Here is a 5,985-nt window from a genome sequence, read left to right as displayed (position 1 = left end):
GTAATATAACACTTAAAGATATGATGAGAAACATGATGAGTAGATGTAACTTGCCATAATTTGTGTAGGGAGAAGCCTTGAAAATAGACCTTCACATCCTAAATAGAGTTCCTAGTAAATTCATTCCCAAAACTCCTTTTGAACTTTGGACAGGAAGAAAAACCTAGCCTGAACCATCTTCGAGTCTAGGGTTGCCCAGCTAAGGTTGAGGAGAACACGCAAATGTAGCAAAGTGGGTGAGGGTTATTCATTATTATTCTTTCATCATTTTATTTTATTTTGTTTTTGCTTGCCTCTTTATTTCTTTTTTACCAACCAAGCTAACAACAAAACCAATTTGTTGGGCTAATTGGCCCAGTTTGTTTACAAAACAAAACAAAAATAAATAAATAGACACATAAAAAAAATTAAATTTTTGGAACAAAAAGGATTAAATTACAAACAAAATTGAGTGTTCACAGTTACCACTCTATACTTAGATTTTACTAGGTAATATGAATAACTCATTGTTTCCATATTATCGTAGTAAAATATAAGTAAAGATATGAACACGAATTTTGTTAGAGTTAAGAGCAGAGGACATGGACATTTGAAATAAAAGTAATAAGCGTGGGGACTATAAATGTAAAATGCAGTGGGTGTGGGGACCCAAAATGAAAAATACAGTGCGAGGACCCAAAATGTAAAAATGCAATGGGCGCGGGGACTCGAAATGTAAAAGGCAATGGATGTGGGGACCTGAAATGTAAAATGCAGTGGGCATGGGGACCCAAATTAAAAGGCAATGAGCACAGGGATCCAGAATGTAAAAGGCGATGGGTACGAGGACCGAGAATAAAAGGCAATAGGTGCGAGGAGTCAAAATAAAAGGCAATGGGCACAAGGACTCAAAATGCAAAAGGCGATGGGCGCAGGGACCCAAAATAAAAAGGCAATGGGCACATGGACATGAAATGTAAAAGTAGTGTGCGCAGGTACCCAAAATGTAAAATGCAGTGGGCGCGACGACCCAAAGTGTAAAAGACGATGGGTGTAGAGTCCCAAAATGTAAAATGCAGTGGGCGCAGGGACCTGAAATGAAAAAATCAGTGGGTGAGAGAATCCAAAATGAACTCTTAGAAAAGGGAGGTATATGTAGATGATGACATGTATGCATGTTATGCAATGCAAAATGTTCTTTACTAATGTGCATTTTATTTTATATGTTTTTCCAACCTTTGATCCCTTTAGGTTTTAAGCGCCTCAACATTCATGGAGAAATCCCTATATTTTTAGATTAATTTGGAAACTTTTTCAAGCATTTGAACTATCAATTAGCCATGACCCATGTAGGAATTGGTCAAAGATTTACTAAACTTCACATGATTTTTTTTTGTGTTCATTATAATTGTAATTCTCTTTAAGTGTTATTGCATGCTTCATTCTTAACATATCACATAATGAAATAACATGATGAAATAACGAGTAATAGGATATGATGAAAGAATTTTATTATTTTTTTGGGATGAAATTGCAAGTACAAGAGCAAATTTGTGCTAGAGCAAAATGATAGATTCAACACAATAGTGATCAGAAGGAGTAACAGATAGAACAAAATAACAATGTTAATTTCCATGTCTACAGCTTTAATAATCCCATCTACTAGCTTTTAAGGATATTAGATGCTTTGGTAAACCCAATACTTTTTCGTGTTAATTTTGTGTCTTAATCTTTAGGGCACAACCCATTTTCAAGTACTTTGACACATTCACTATTCCTCATCTCTGTTTGACAACTTTCTTCGACCCCAAGTCTTTTGCTCTAAATTTTGCCTAGGCTTCCTTTTTGGTTTTTCAAACTAGTGAGCTTTTCTTTCTTTATTCCATATAGCCATATCTTTTTCCTAGGTTGCTCTTTTCGAGTTTCAAACCTAACGGGTCGCTCTAAATTTTGCCCAAGCTGCCTTTTTAGGTTTTCAGCCTAGCAAGCCTTTTCTTTTTCTTTTATTAATTTCTCTCTTTTTCAATTATAATACTTCTTGACTACGTCAGAGTTTATAGGAAGGGATAAGTCTTCACCATCAATATTTGTAAGGATTAATGCTCTGCCTGAAAAAGCCTTCTTCAGCACATAAGGTCCTTCATAATTTTGGGTCCATTTCCCTCGATGATCTTTTTGGGTTGGCAAGATCTTGAGCACTAGTTCTCCTTTTTGGAATTCTTGAGGATGAACCTTCTCGTCGTGAGCTCTTTTCATCCTCTTTTGATATAGTTGACCATGGCATAGGGCAATCAATCTTTTTTCTTCAATGATGTTCAATTGGTCATAATGAGCTTGGACCTACTCAGCCTCCTCAAGTTCAGTTTTCATTGATACTCTTAGTGAAGGGATTTCTACTTCAATTGGGAGCACAACTTCCATTACATACACCAAAGAATAAGGAGTGCCCCCAATCGAGGTGCGATCATAGGTACGATAACCATGTAATGCAAAAGGGAACATGTCGTTCCAATCCCTATTTGTTGCAACCATCTTTTGGACAATCTTCTTGATATTCTTTTTGGCTGCTTCCATTGTTCCATTCATCTTTGGGAGATATAGTGAGGATTTGTGATGTTGAATATTGAAATCATCACACAACTCTTTCATCATCTTGTTGTTCAAATTAGTCCCATTGTTAGTAATAACGTGACTTGGCAGACCATATCAACAGATTAAATCTCTTTTGATGAATTTGACCACTAGATTCCTTGTTACACTGACATATGATATTGCTTCAACCCATTTAGTGAAATAATCAATGGCGACTAGGATGAAACAAGGCCCTTTTGATGCCTTAGGCTCAATTGGACCAATCACATTTATTCCCCACATCGAGAATGGCCATGGTGCAGTTAAGACATTTAAGGATGTTGATGGCACATATGGATATTATCAACATATGTCTAACATTTATGCATTTCCTCACATGGTTGCAACAATCAACTTTCATGGTCGATCAATAGTAGCCAGCCCTAAGAATCTTTCTTGCCATCACATTTCCATTTGCATGTGTTCCAAATGAGCCTTCATGGACTTCTTCCATTATCTTCTTGGCCTCAATTGCATCAACACATATGAGCAACATCATGTCATAGTTCCTTTTATAAAGTGCATCATCATTCAAGAAAAATTCCATTGCCAACCTCCTCAAGGTCATTTTATCATTTTTTCAAGCATTGAGAGGATACTTTTTATCTTTCATATAATGCTTGATATCATAAAACCATGGCTTCTCATATAGTTCTTTTTTTATTGTTTCGTAGTAAGTCCGTTGATCCCAATTCTGAATTTTTATTAGTGGCACATCTCCTTCTCAACTTATCTTGAACATTAATGATAAAGTAGCTACAACATCACCCAATTGATTATTCTCACAAGGGATGTGATAGAAAGTAATTTCATTGGACTGTTCCATCATTACCTTAATGTAAAAGTGGTATAGGATTAATTTCATATCTCGATCCTTCCATTCGTCTTTGAGTTGATGAATAACTAAAGTCGAGTCTTCGAACACCTCTAAAATCCTAGCTTTGAATTCGATTGCAGCTTTGACCCCCATTGCACAAGCTTCATATTCAGCCACATTATTGGTATAGTTAAAACTCAACCTTGTGGTGAATGGTGTGAGTTGATTCATAGGAGAAATTAACACTGCCCCAATTCTGTACCCAGTGCATTGGAAGCCCCATCAAATAATAAAGTCCATTTGGAAGAGAATCTACCACGCATGCACGCGCTTAGCGTGCCATCAACTTGCCAAACGAGTCATTTGTCTCTTCTGGTGCCCAGTGCGCCTCACCCGCTAAGCCAAAATTCACTTACTCGTGCTTAGCGCGAGAATGGCGCTAAGCGAGCCTTTGAAGATAGAAAGCCTTTAAAAGTTGACGTTGGTGAAAAAAAGGGAGTCTTTAGTCTCAGAAAGCAATTATGCATTATGTGAAAGACGCAACATGGCATGGGAGCACCAGAAACCCCAACTTTCAAGAGGATTTTAGGTTTTAGAGTAATTTGTAGGTTCCTAGAGGTGGAGGAGACATCCCCACCACCGTGTAATCTGTATTTTGCTTCCAAAAACCCCTATTGTAGCTGAAAGGTGGTACCTTGCCATGGAAGGCTAAAGCTTTTGTTGGGAATTTCTACTGATTCTTAATGTAAATATTCTTTACTATCTATTTTAATGTTGTTTTGATGTGTTCATTGTTTCTATCTGAATTTAATTCTTGCATGCTTTTGGTCTGATCATCCATTTGTGTGTAAAGTTAGGATTTTTAGCATTGTAAAATGTTCTGAATCCTTAGAACTGGATAAAACAGGGCTAGATAACTGTATTGCTGGACACATGGTGCATGGATTTAGTTTTTATTATGCTGTGACCTTAATGTTGTTCGGTTAGGCTAAGTTTGACAAGGGATCCGAGAACGAAGTTTAATTAGAATTAGCCCATTCATGCAAGACATCATGGCTTGGGATAGTTGTCCTCAACATATAACTCAGAAACAACATTAGATAGAGAAAAACCTTTAATTGCATCAAGTCACTGAGTAGAAGGACCCAACGTTTTAATCATCTATTTATTTCTCGCCTTTAGATAGTTAATTTTGTAGTTGTTTTAGAATTGCAAATATATCCTTTGTTTATTTTCATTTCATGATTTTATACAAATGTCTATTTACTTAATGAACACTTTTCCGAATGAAACAAATTCCCTGTGATCGATACTCGGTTCTTACCGTATTAAACAATATCATACTTTGACCATAACATTTGCCAGCGAGCAATTCGATAAGTGAGAGTAGGCTTCTTGAATATATACTTGATTGGATTCATTTTGGAGACCAACCATGTGGTGTGAGACAACATATATTGCCTAAGCTTACGAGCAGACCAAGCCAAAGTGCAACAAGTCCGCTCCAATAGAGAGTATCTCATTTCACAATCCATGAACTTGTTAAAATAATAAATGGTGTGCTCCTTGTTGGACAAGTGGCCTCAATAACTTAAGAAGGGGGGGGGGTGAATTAAGTTTCAAAATTTTCCCACTAACAAACTTTAATCCCCTTTTTAAATGATATATGATAGGCTCAAAATGAAGAAGAAGAAGAAGCAATCAATTTAATAATGTTCTTTTAACTGCACAAGACAAAGTAATCTATAATAAAATAACTGAGATAAGGGAAGAGAGAAATGAAAACTCAATTTATACTGGTTCAGCCACTTCCCGTGCCTACATCCAATCTTCAAGCAACCCACTTGAGATTTTCCACTATCTTTGTAAATTCTTTACAGTCTTTGAACACACCTTGGGATTTCTTACCCTTGTGTTCAATATTCTCACAATCCAAGAGACAAACAGACTCTTGATTACAACTGAGTTTATGAGATGAACAGAAAGATTTCTCCCCTTTGGAATAGATGATACAAATTTAAGTTCCTAGAAGAATTCTCAATAGATTTGCAAGAGTTTGGCCAAGAGTTGTTTAGAGAGGATTTGACAATTAAGTTATCTTTGAAACTCTCTCAATCTTGTGTACTTTTCAAAGTGAGACACACATATGTAGAGGCCTATTGTGCCTTCTCAAAATGGTTTTATGCTCATTTAAAATTTAATAAAGAAGTATATAGAAGATCAAATATAAAATTTTGGACAGGGTTTCCTTTGTAATTATGACTTCCCAAAAATTTCAATCATTACAACAATAACATCATTCATAATTTCATTCATCAATAACAAATATATCACATCTCATTAGCCAAAAACACAATTTTTCTTGAAAACCAATATGCAACAGGGACAGGCATACATCCCCATAGTTGGGTTCCTTAACCCAACTCTAGTATCAAAAGATGTAAACTAATAATAAACTCCTATTGATATCCCTTCGTCAGCTCCTCTCTGTGTTGCTCGGAGGCCTCTCACGTTCTCGTCTGTTGGTCCAACCATAGAGTTTTATATTCCAAATTGAA

Source organism: Glycine soja, chromosome 11 (assembly GCF_004193775.1).
Source record: "Glycine soja cultivar W05 chromosome 11, ASM419377v2, whole genome shotgun sequence".
Lineage (NCBI taxonomy): Eukaryota > Viridiplantae > Streptophyta > Magnoliopsida > Fabales > Fabaceae > Glycine > Glycine soja.
The sequence above is the reverse complement of the archived record's forward strand: the minus strand, read 5'-3'. Positions refer to the sequence as shown.